Source organism: Acinonyx jubatus, chromosome F2, assembly GCF_027475565.1.
Source record: "Acinonyx jubatus isolate Ajub_Pintada_27869175 chromosome F2, VMU_Ajub_asm_v1.0, whole genome shotgun sequence".
Taxonomy (NCBI): Eukaryota; Metazoa; Chordata; class Mammalia; order Carnivora; family Felidae; genus Acinonyx; species Acinonyx jubatus.
In genome coordinates this window covers 52,911,805-52,924,827 of record NC_069394.1, presented here as the reverse complement: position 1 = coordinate 52,924,827, position 13,023 = coordinate 52,911,805, and the positions used below count along the sequence as shown (strand labels likewise).

The window sequence follows — 13,023 nt, the reverse complement described above, 5'->3', positions numbered from 1 at the left end:
CTCTCAAAATAAAAATAAACAAAAAAATATACATGTAGCCATGAGCCACAGATGGATGTTGAGGACTTGAAATGTGGCTCATCTCAGTTGAGATGTGTTGGAAGTGAAATACATATTGGATTTCAGACTTGATACAAAAAAAGGTTAAATTCCTCTTTTTTAAAATATTGGTTGCAAATTGAAATAACATTTTGGATATAGTTGGTTACCTAAATATTCTAAATTAAAAAAAAATAATTTTACCTGTTTCTTACTTTTTCTTAACGTGTCTAGGGGAAAATTTTAAATTATGTGTGCTAGCATTTTTGTGTCTGTGTTTTTTTATCGGATGGTGCTGCTCTAAACTTCCTTTTCTATTTGAATTTCCATCTTGCTTATTTTAGTCTTCATGCTAGAGTTCCTCTTCCATCCTCTTTTTCAACTTCGAACAATAGTATACACTTATACAACTCTCTCTGAACCAGACCCTGGACCAAGTACTATAAAAGTTTTGTAGTTCTTAGAACCACCCTAGATTATGTTCATTAACAATTGTTTTCTGCATTTAGATTAAACTAAAGCACAGAGTCTAGGTAATGGTCCCAAGCCATACAGTGGATACAAGTCAGAGAACACATAGGAGCACACATTTATCTAACTGTAAAGCCTGTGCTTCTAGCCACCCGGCTCTAATGCCTACACTGCCTCAGTTTATGGACTGTGGAGTATTGCTTGCAGGATAGTAGGCTCATGTACCTTACATGGGTACTGTTCACATTTTGGGTGAGAGAATTTTCTACTGTGCTGGCAGATGGCAAGCGTCCTTCGACTTCGCATCCTAAGATCATGGCCACAGAATGCTCATGGCACCCATCAGCCTACCCCAAACATCCCATACACTTCCATATGTCCTATAAGGGTATGTACCATACCCGGTTGAGAACTACTAGATAGAGCAGTGTATCTCAACTCCATGTCACCTGGTGTCAGGTAAGCCCTTCTTTCTGCTAAGCAATCATTTAATGTCACTTGCAAAAGTGACACTTAGCAAAAGGTAGAAAGTAGTGCCTTCATTGAGTATTTTTGTTTTCTTTTAAATGGACATATGCTGGAATGTATTCTGGCTAGTTCTACAACACACGGGATCTCTCGGGGATTCACTTTTACCCCAGATCTATCAGGTCTCCTGTTTTCTATGCTTCAATCCTTTGTTGCTGATAACCTAGTAGACATTTCCTTATAGATGCCATGTTTAATTTCAAACTTGTTTAATCTTCCTAAACTATAATATGATGATGTAAGTGCTTGGGCTTTGGAAGCAGAAAGTCCTGTAATCCAGTTCTGGCTCCCTACCCTTTAAGAACTGTGTAACTCGGCAAATTACTTGACTTCTGATCCTTAGTTACCTACCTTCTTTGTAATAAGATACCACATTGTCTGACTCAGCATTGTTCTAAATATTAAATGAGATAATGTATGTAAAGCACTTAGCCCAAGGTCCAGCACATAGTAAAGACCCAATGCCTCTCGAGTACTGCTGAATAGAACTTTCTGTGGTGAAACAGGCTATAACATCTGCACTATCCAATAGAGTGGCCACCAGACATGTGTTTGTGGGTATTGAGCACTTGAAATGTAGTAAGTGCAATTGAGGAATTGAATTTTTTATTTTGCTCAAATTTAATCAATTAAAATGTAAATTTAAATACCCATGATGCTAACCTCATGTTTTCTAAAACTGAGTCTCTTAATTTTGATCCCAAACCTACTCCTCTTGCAGTATTCTCCATCTTAGTACGTGGAAATGGCATTTTTCCAGTTCCCAACATGAAAGCCTAGGAGTAATCTTTAATTCTTTTCTTTTTCATACCAAATCTAATCTGTAAGCAAATTATTTCAACTTTACCCTCAGAATATATTTAGAATTCAGTTACTTTTCACCTCTTCGGCAGATACCATCCTGGTTCAAACACCATCTCTCCTCTGCTCTCCTGTTGGCATTTTTATTCTCCCAGAGCTATCATTTTAAAAAACAAGGTTAAAGTATATAATCCTCTGTTAAGAAGCCAAAGTCTTGGGGCACGTGGGTGGCTCAGTCGGTTTAGCATCTGACTTCAGCTCAGGTCATGATCTCATAGATTGTGAGTTCAGGCCCCACGTTGGGCTCTGTGCTGACAGCTCGGAGCCTGGAGCCTGCTTTGGATTCTATGTCTCCATCTCTCTCTGCCCTCCCCCAACTCAATCTCTGTCTCTGTCCCTTTCTCTTCTCTGTCTCTCTCTCAAAATATAAATAAACATTAAAAAAAATTTAAAAAAAAGAAGCCGAAGTCTTTACAGAGGTCCTATCTATTCTTGCCTGTGTCTCCCAACTTCCCAATTCCTCTCCTGATTTCTTCTCCTATTGCGCCCCTCTCACACATTTCCCTTCAGGCACTGACTTTTTTTTTTTTAATGTTTTTATTTATTTTTGAGAGAGAGAGAGAGAGAGCGCGCGCGCGCGCGCACACAAGTGGGGGAGGGGCAGAGAGAAGGGGAGACACGGAATCTGAAGCAGGCTCCAGGCTCTGAGCTGGCCACAAAATAGAGCCCAATGTGGGGCTCAAACTCAGGGACTGCAAGATCATGACCTAAGCTGAAGTCAGTCTCCCAACCTGCAGAGCCACCCAGGGACCCCAGGCATTTGACTGTTGTTGACACAAGTGTGCTCCTGCCTCAGGATGTTTGCACTTGTTGCCTCTGCCTATAACAGTCTTTCGTAAGGAATCTGCAACCCAGGTTTTTCAGCTTTCTCACTTCCTTCAGGTGTCTTCTCAAATGTTCCCCTAGGAATAAGTCATTCCCAGACCACACTATATGTAATAGCTATCACACCTCCCCCATACTCCCTGTTCCCCTACACTGCCCTTATCCTTACCATCAGTCCCGACTAGCTATATATCTACTTAAAACTTTGGATGGGGAGGAGGTTATTATCCATCTCTCCCACTGGAATGTAAGAAGTCCATGAAGAAGGGACTTTATTTTAACAGCGTTCTCTAGCACTCGATTAGGAAGCAACTTGGCACACAGGAGATACTCAATAAATACCGTTGAATGATTAGATTCTTTAATTAATGGCTTCTTTGTACTTGTTTAACACATTTTAATATTATTTAAGACCCTTCATGATTTTACTTCAATTTATTTTTGAAACCATATTTCCTGCCCTTTGTCCACACTGTTGAAATTTAATCTGGTCTTTTACTTACACTAGAATAGTGTGCTTGATAATGATAGAATACGGATGGAATAGGGAGTGAGGGATTCCATCATTCTTCTGAACTGGTAGGTCATGACATTCTGCTCTACCAGTAAATAGGCTGCCCAATTTCGATCAACGTGTAAAATTTATCTTACTACAGCTGAGTACGGCCAACAGGCAATGTGTATCAGACAGAACTTGATCTGAGTTGTTTGTGGAACATGGTGCAGATTAGATATAATTTACTACAAATAAGATGGATTCATATAAATCAAACCCTCACCAAAGAAAAATATGCAGGCAAGAGATGACTTAACTTTTGGATTATGTCTTTGAGCGCTACAAGGGCATGAACTGTTTTCTTCAAACACAATCTGAGTGCCTAAGGGTGAATGATTATGTTGAATCACAGCGGTGCAATCAGCCGTGCAATCTTTGTAGGCAACATGAGGTTTAGTTATATGCAAGTAGAATTATGTTGCCTTTATTGTCATTCAGTGGTTTCTTGAGTCTTAATCTCAACTGCTTTCCCCAAATCTGGTGTTTGTGCTATAATTTAAAAAAGCATGGGGTGGGCTGGGTAGCTCAGTTGGTTGAGAGCCCAAGTCTAAGTTTTGACTCAGGTCAGGACTCAAGGGGAGTGAGATCAAGCCCTGGCTGTTGGGCTCGGCCCTGGGGGTGGAGCCTGAGGGTGGAGCCGCTTAACATTCTCTTTCCCTCTCCCTCTGTCCCCTGCCCACCCCGATTGCGCATATGTGCACTCTCTCAGAGTAAAATAATAAAAATACAAGTTTGGGAACCATGTGTTTACTACCTAGATTGTAATGCTGCCTGCGCAACTTCGGTTATTATTCAATTCCTGTGGCTTATTAATCAATGATTATTAGTGCTTGTTGTATTTTAAATTCACTTTTAAGTTTATGAGAATAGTGATGGCTTTTTCCTGGGTTTCATGTACTCACTGTTTTCCTTTTCTGGTGTTGTCCTCTTAGAATTCACTGCCCTTTAGTAGGTCATGTGTGATGTGGATTAGTAGGAAGAAATGATGAAGCTGGTAAACTGGTTTAAAGAGCTGCGTGACACATGTTTTGAAATATTGTGAAACGCAGGGTGGTATGACTTGTCACTGGTCTCACAGCAACTGGAAAATAACTCGAGACTTATGACATCTGGTCTGTCAGACCAGTCACCAGATCATATGTGAACATTTCCTTGGGATCAAGTCCGTCGGCTCCTCCCATTCGTCCTTCTTCTACTCTGCACACTTTGAAAATGCCTGAGAAGAGAACAATGATACTTCTGGAAGAGTGCTTGCTATGGTGCCGATGTCACATGGTATGGTGAACAAGATAGAGCAGGGTCAGGGGCCTTTCCTTTTTCATGGAACTAACATCGTCGTGTGAGAAGATAGAATCGTGGACAGACAATTGTAACAGATGGCACAGAGCGATAAATGCAGCAAGAAAATAATATTAAAACAGTAGTGTGATAAGCAGTGAGTAGGGTTGAAGCTACTTTATATGGGATGGTCAGGGAAGGCCTCTCAGGAAGGGAATGTTTGAACCGAGACTTGAATAATGAGCAGAAAGTAAGCAAGAAAACACCTGGAAACAGAGTATTTTTGTTCCCTCTCTAGGCAGAGAGGTTAGCGACTACAATAGCCCTAAGGGGTGGACAAACCAAGTGACAGAGTGACAGAAGCTTGTTGAAAGTGAAGCCCTGAAGGGCACAATATAGTCTAATACTTGGGTAGGAAACAGAGCATGTGGGATCTGGGGTTTATCTGAGGGTAGGAAGAAACCATTGGAGGGTCTGGAGTAGGAAAGGGCAGAAGACAAAAAGATAATAATAATAAACTTAGTTTCACTTTCTGTAATAGAAAACTTGATGTTTAGAAAAACCCTCTTACTAAAAACAATGGAAAATACTGGAAAAAATATTTTTTTAAATGTCTTTAATGTGACAAAGAGCTAATAAAATAGTGAGGAATTATTTGTCATGGATCTGGGAAACAAGATTACAAGCCCAATTTACAGGGCTGGTTTTACCATGGAGCATTTATTTCTGGTTCCAGAAGTGGCTGAGAGGCTGAACTGTGTTTTTGGCAACAAATGAAACAATTGGCTTTTGTCTGATGGTAGATGAGCTGGCTTCATCTTCTCCCGAATTAGAAAAAGTGTTCCTAATAGTTGAAAATTTGGGGATGAGGATGTTCATCAGAGTGCTATGTACTCTAGCAGAGAATTGGAAGGCACGTAACTTCTAGAAAGTGGGGAATTGCTTAAATAATAATGGTATGAACATATGATACAATGCTAACAGGCATAAACAATAAAAGACTACTAAGATCTTGGGAAAAGCTTCATAATGCACTGGAAAGTGAAAAGAAAATTTGACTATATTATGTACATGTTGTCCCATTGTGTAACAATATGTGCATATATGTAGAAAAACATAAAAAATGGTAACAGTGGTTATCTCTTGCTATTGGGTGATGTTTAACTTCTTATTTACTTGCTTCTCTAAGAAAAATTTAAAAACATTTTAATATAAACAGCTATATTTATATTTTTAAGGATTAAATGAATAATATATTAGAAAATACTACAGAAAAAAATACCACAGAAAAGTACAAAGAAGAAAATAAAAGAGCCCTGGAAGTCTCATTGATATTCCATAGAATATCAATATTAATATTTACTTATGAATACTCAGATTCTTCTTTATGCATCTATGTGTATATAGATCCAAAACATTTCATACATGGGATCATACAAACCAATATTCTAGTCTTGCTTTTTAGCTCAAATATTTACTTTTTAATTGAAGTATAATTGAATATAATATAATTGAATATAACATTCGCATTAGTTCTTTAACTTAAGTATTTACTTTTTAATTGAATATAATACAATTGAATATAATATAACATTATATTAGTTTCAGGTATACAACATAATGATTTGCTATTTGTATACATCACAAAGTGATCATCACAATAAATCTAGTTACCATCTGTCCTCATACAAAGTTACCAGAAAAATTAAGTTTTTTTCCCTTATGAGAACTTTCAAGATCTATTTTCTTAACAACTTTTAAATATATAATACAATGTTATTGACTATAGTCATCATGCTGTACCTTACATTCCCATGACTTATTTATGACTGGAAGTTTGTACCTTTGGATCCCTTTCACCTATTTCAGCCACACCCCAACATCCCTCCCCACTAGCGACCACCATTCTATTTTCTATATCTTTGAGTTTTGTTTGTTCATGTGTTATGTTTTTAGATTCCACATTTAAGTGAAATCATATGGTGTTTGCCTTTATCTGACTTATTTCACTTACCATATTACCCACTGGGTCCATCCATGTTGTTGCAAATGGCAAGATTTCATTCTTTTTATGGCAGAATAGTATTCCACTTTATATGTATATCACATCTTCTTTATCCGTTCATCCATTGATAAACACTTAGGTTGTTTCCATATCTTAGCTATTGTAAATAATGTTTCAGTGAATGTGGGGATGTGTATATCTTCAAATTAATGTTTTCGTTTTCTTCAGAGAAATACCGAGAAGTGGAATTGCTGGATCATATGGTAGTTCTATTTTTCCTTTTTGAGGAATAATCTGCATGGTGGTTGTACCAATCTACACTTCTACCAATAGGGCACAAGTGTTCTCTATAACCACAGCCATGTCAGCATTTGTTATTTCTTATATTTTTGATAATAGCTATTCTGACAAGTGTGAGATTATATTTCATCGTGATTTTAATTTGCATCTCCCTGATGATTAGTGATGTTGAGCATCTTTTCCTGTGCCTATTTGGCCATGTGCATGTCTTCCTTGGAAAAATGTATATTCAGATCCTCTGTCCATTTGTAATTGGATTATGTATTTTTTTTTTGTTTTTGAGTTGAATAAATTCTTTATATATTTTGGCTGTTACCCACCTCTCAGATATATGCCTTGCAAATATATTCTCCCACTCAGTAGGTTGCATTTTCATCTGTTGATTGTTTCCTTCCCTGTGCAGATGCTTTTTGGTTTGATGTAGTCCCACTTATATATTGTTACTTTTGTCACCACTGCCTTTGGAGTCAGAGCTGAAAAAATATTATGAAGAGCAGTCTCAAGGAGCAGACCCTCTATGATTTCTTCTAGGACTTTTATGGTTTCCAGTCTTCTATGCAGGTGTAATCCATTTTGAGTTGGTTTTTTGTATGGTATAAGATTAATGGTCCAGTTTCATTCTTTTGCATGTGGCCCTCCAGTTTTCCCAACACCATTTATTGAAAACATTGTACTTTCCCCATTGTATATATATTCTTGCATCCTTTGTTGTAAATCAACTGATCATATATGCATGGGTTTATTTGTGGACTCTATTATTCTAATGATCTATGTGTCTGTTTTTATGCAAATACCATACTGTTTTGATTACTATTATTTTATAGTATAGTTTGAAATTTGGGAGTGTGAGCTCTCCAGCCTTGTTATTCTTTCTCAAGATTGTTTTGGCTATTCAGGATCTTTTGTGGTTCCACACAAATTTTAGAATTGTTTGTTCTATTTCTGTGGAAAAATACCATTGGAATTTTGATAGGGATTGCAGTGAATCTACAGATTTCATTTGGTAAGATGGACATTTTAACAATATTAATTCTTCCAACCCATGAGCACAAAATAGCTTTCCATTTATTAGTGTCTTCTGCAATTTATTTCATCAATGTCTCAGAGTTTTCAGAGTACAGATCTTTTACCTCCTTGCTTAAATTTATTTCTAGATATTTTAGTCTTTTTGATGCACTTATAAATGGGATTATTCTCTTAAATTCTCTTTCTGATAGTTCATTGTTAGTATACAAAAATGCAGGAATGGTGTGGAGGGTGGAGTGCTCACCTGCTGACACTTACAGGCTAGAGTAAGGATAAAAAAACGACATCCACGCACACCTGCAATCAGCAAGGCAGAGGGAGAGTGTGAAGATGGCTCCCGCCTGTGCCTCCGACCCAGAGAGAGTCCCAACAAGCTTCTGCACCGCCAGCAAGTGACTTAAGGTTAGCAAATGAATCTCCTTCACATATGGCCTAGGCATTTTTCAATCTGTTGCTTTTACGCTGGGTCCTGGAGCAAATAAGTCTGTGTGTGAGCCTTCTAAGAGTGGAATCTCTGTCCTCTATGGTATGTTTCTCCTGCACGTGAGCCCCACTGGTTTTCAAAGCCAGGTATTTTGGGAGCTACCTCTCTGGGGCAAGGCTAAGGGTTGGGGTGCCCGATGGTGAGCACGTACCCTTCCTCCCCAGAGAGAAGTTCAGTGTTTGTGAGGCCCCTCCTGGCTCCTTCGGATTGTAGGTTGCTGGGGGGGGTGGGGAGGGTTGGGGTTTTTGGAAAGAGCTGTCTAGCTTGCCCTGCCAGTCTTGATGTGGCCTTTTTATCATTTGTTGTGGCGAGTCTGTTCAGCTGGTTTTCAGGGTTTTTTTCTTTCAGAGAGAATTGCTGCATATGTGGCTCTCTCGATTTGTTGTGTCTGTGGGTGCAGCTGAATTCAGGATCTTCCTTCCTAAACTGCTGACTTGAACCACCCTGTCCATGTTGTTTTTTAATTCCATCATATTTAACTTTACTTCAACTCTGTTATTTATTTTAGCAATTGCCTAATGATAAACACTGAAGGTTTTTTTTTAAGTTTTCAGTTATTAACTCTGGTTCAATGAACATTTTTATACATTGATGTAATAGAATCTTTTAAAGAGATTTAAGAAGTATTTACCCTTCAGCTAGACATAGGCCAGGTATTGCCAGGTTGCAGACAAGGCTGACCTCAAAAAGTTGTAGAATTTAGTAGTACCTGATTAAAGAAACATCTACCCTAGAAAATATTTTGCCTCCAAGAAGCACTTAAACTATTTTCACAAGGAACACCTTTTTTCCTTTATACAATTAAATATCTAAAGGTAGGGAAATCCTGATTCTAAAGTCAACCCTCATGGACAAGTTAAAGAATCAATATTTTATTTATGGTGGGACAGTTTGGCTCTTTCTCGTTTGCTGGGCTTTATGCAAGACCATGGTGTTTACCTGGGCACAACTCCAAGGGCCTGTATTCTCATTCTTGTCTGTGTGGATGGCCCTGCGAGGTCACGTGAAATCTGTTTGCTTATGCCACTGATGTCCTGGTGTTTTGTGTAGTTTGTTTCTTGCTTGGTCGGTGTGTCAGTTTATTACTTTTCTGCAAGAAACACAGGGGAGAAAAATCCCAGTGATATGTTTCAGAATTTCAGAACAGTAGTAATGAAGATAGCGTTCACTCAGAAGTTTGAAAAGTTACATATAAGAGAACAAAGATTTCTTTCATGGTTTAGACAGAGTTGGTTTGACAAAGGTTTTCAGTAAATCACACAGCCAAATATAGAAGCAAAGCTTGCTGACTCAGTCTATTGCACTAACCACTAAATTCAGCTTCCTTCCTTAGCCACACAGGGCAGAAACACAGAGGGAGTGGGAAATATGCCACTCTTTCTGGAACAGGCAGACTTCTGGCAAACTGCCAGTTCTGGAGGTTAACCTGTGTAATGCATCATTTTACGAAATGCATACCACACCCAGAAACCTTGGAGAAATCATCATGACACAGATAAGATCATCTCAAAACTTTCTGATTTCATCTTGAAATGAGTAACATGTCAGTAGAAGTTTCTGATGATAAGTTAAATTCTTTTTTCTGGAAATAGGAAATAATCCTAGAATCCTAGACAATTTCAATCAGTGTTGATTCTGTATGTTTGGGTAGATTCTGTATGATGGGGAAGTAATGCTATTTCAATTCCACATATCAGGGGCACAAAGACACATTAAAATAAGAAGTAAGACACCAGACCAGAATGAGCCAACACAATGTTAGTGAAGGCAATAAATCTAAGGGATGATTTCATAAAAATGTCATCAGAATATTTGCAAGTAGAGAATCACATTTTGTCTATCATGTCTCTTATTTCATTGTACCTAAGTTTTATAAACTTGCAGTCATTCGTTTTGATCTAGGAGAACTTTCCTTATATCAAGAATGAACTTATATACAAATTTCATATCTCATATACAAGTTATGTCTTCCTTATTGTATTAACTTTGATTAGTTAGCTGATGAGGTCTAAGTGTCCCACCCCATTGTCAGTATGTTTGAGATGGATTGATTGATTAATTGATTCATTCACTTCAGCAAATGTATGTGGGGCCCCCACAATGTACCAGACATCATGCCAAGGGCTGGGTATAAAAAACTGGATGAAGGTGGAAAGTTCTTGTCTTTATGGAGCTTAGAGTCAGCAGGGAGAGATGGACAAACCCCAAAACTAACGTAGGAGCACCTGGGTGGCTCAGCCAATTAAGTGTCCGACATTTCATTTCGGCCCAGGTCACGATCTCACAGTTCATGAGTTCAAGCCCCACATCAGGGTTCTTTGAAGTTCTGTGCTGACAGTGCAGAGCCTGCTTGGGATTCTCTCTCTCTTTTTCTCCCTGCTCTTCGTTCGCTCATGCATGAGCGCTTGTTCTCTCCCTCCAAATAAATAAATAAACAAACATTAAAAAAGCTAGTGTAATAATTATAGATTGACACAATTGCTATAAAGGACAAAAAGGATGCTTGATGAAGAATAACGGCAGGAACCCATAATGGGTAAGGTAGGGACAGCCTCTCTGATGAGGAGAAATTTAAGCTTAATCCTGAAGGAAGAAAAGGAACCAGGCAGGAGACAAAGAGGGGAGAGAATTTTTAGCAAAAAGAGTAAATGGCCAGAGGATGGAAGAAACTTGATGTAAAGCCAGGTGGAGCCCCTGAGGAGGAAGCATTGTGCTGGGGCAGGTGGGTATGGACTGGGTCAAGCTCTGCTGGGAAGTCACGTGGAAACTTTAAAAAGAGGTAGAGACACATATATCTCAATCCTTAGGGCCAGATATATTTTTGAGTTCAGAATTTATTTTGCATTAAAATTTTTTTTTTAATTTATTTCTTTTGAGAGAGAGAGTGTGAGCGGGGTAGGGGCAGAGAGAGAGAGAAGGGGAGAGACGGAGAGAGAATCCCAAGCAGGCCTCACGCTGTCGGCACAGAGCCCCACGTGGGAATGGAACCACGGTGGGGCTTGTACTCACAAACTGCAAGATCATGACCCGAGCCTAAATCAAGAGTCAGATGCTCAACCCACTGAGCCAGCCAGGTGCCTCCAGAATTTGCTCTGCATTTTAGAATGTTAATATAATGCACAAATGAAACCATAAATTAACCCATATATTACATAACTCTCCCAGAGGCACTCGGGGGTGGTACCCTATCATCAAACACATTAATATACCTGCAAGGAAACATGAATATTCACACAAAGACTATGAACATAGTGAACAAAGACTATGTATGGCCCTGCATCAGTTTATCTCAGGTTTTGCTGCCAGATGAGTTCAGCTCCAATTAGATTTTGCCACCAACTAAATTATTTTAAAAAATCAGTTTTCAGAGCTTTGGATTTTGGATTGGTGGATGAGAGATTATGGACCTGTAATTATCCTCCCTTTCCCCAATCATTTGACTAACAGTAATTTATGTATTCAACAAATTATTTTTTTGAAGACTTTTCTATGTGCCAGGTAGTATTTTGAATGTCCAAAAGAAATGCATTAAACATGGAGCGCCTGGGTGGCTCAGTCAGCTAAGCGTCTCACTTCGGCTCAGGTCATGATCTCCCGCTGGTTGGTGAGTTCAAGCCCTGCATCAGGCTCTGTGCTGACAGCTCGGAGCCTGGAGCCTGCTTTGGATTCTGTGTCTCCCTTTCTCTCTGCCTCTCCCCTGCTCACACTCTGTCTCTCTCTCTCAAAAATAAATAAAGATTAAAAAAAATAGAGTGGGCACCTAACCCACTGAGCCAGCCAGGCACTCTTACAGCTATGTAAACTTTAAATGTTAATTTTTTACAGCACAATATTACTTGCAACCACAGGGACAACAAACCTGAATAAGCCAGCACAAAGCGTCTTGGTACGTAGGCTCACGTAGAAGAATCTAGTGCCAAGTTCTTGGTTAGAGGGTAGTGAGATGCTGGAATCTGCCGCCAGCTTCCCTGAAACTCCTTTCATGTGACAGTGTCCAGATCCTTTCAGAAATTCCTAATGCTCACCTTTGCCTTTGATAATTGATAGTTTATCTGCCTGTGATGAAATATTTGGTGTATAGCATATAGAGGAAACATAAGCAGAACCAAGAACATATGGATACTTCTGGCTCCAGATCATGAATCTCAGGACTATTCTTCCAGTAGTGCCAGATACTGAGGTGAGAACGTCGCATGGTTTCATTTAGTCCTAAAACCAATGAGGTAGATACAAATATTATTTCCTTTTTTTTTTTTTAAACGTTTATTTATTTTTGAGACAGAGAGAGACAGAGCATGAACGGGGGAGGGGCAGAGAGAGAGGGAGACCCAGAATCTGAAACAGGCTCCAGGCTCTGAGCTGTCAGCACAGAGCCTGAAGCAGAGCTCGAACTCACGGACCGCGAGATCGTGACCTGAGCCGAAGTCGGACGCTTAACCGACTGAGCCACCCAGGCGCCCCAATATTATTTCCTTTTTAAGAATCCAGGAACAGAGTTTTAAAAGCAGTTTGAAGTGGACACTGGAGCTGTACCAATAAAGAGCGAGGCATGCCTGGGAGTTTCTTTCCCCCCCACCCGGTACCCTGCCCCCAAGGTGGAGAACAAGCAATGACTGACAGGTGTGGGAGTGTGAAAGCTCAGGTCCCTTG

The 13,023-nt window shown here is 39.3% G+C and overlaps 2 long non-coding RNA genes across 2 annotated transcripts in view; one reads left to right on the top strand and one right to left on the bottom strand.

Annotated features, from left to right (window-relative positions):
* Nucleotides 1-2,912: 2,912 nt before the first annotated feature.
* LOC113600673 (uncharacterized) lies at nt 2,913-12,560 on the bottom strand. The gene is made up of 3 exons (XR_003421782.2): nt 12,233-12,560; nt 9,313-9,463; nt 2,913-4,496 (listed from the first exon to the last, which is right to left on the bottom strand). It is a non-coding gene; the product is annotated as an uncharacterized LOC113600673 (long non-coding RNA).
* Nucleotides 5,557-13,023, top strand: part of LOC113600674 (uncharacterized) — a 261,381-nt gene continuing 253,914 nt past the window's right edge. The window contains exon 1 of the long non-coding RNA XR_003421783.2: nt 5,557-8,291. This is a non-coding gene — a long non-coding RNA (uncharacterized LOC113600674). The remainder of the gene's footprint in view (nt 8,292-13,023) is intronic.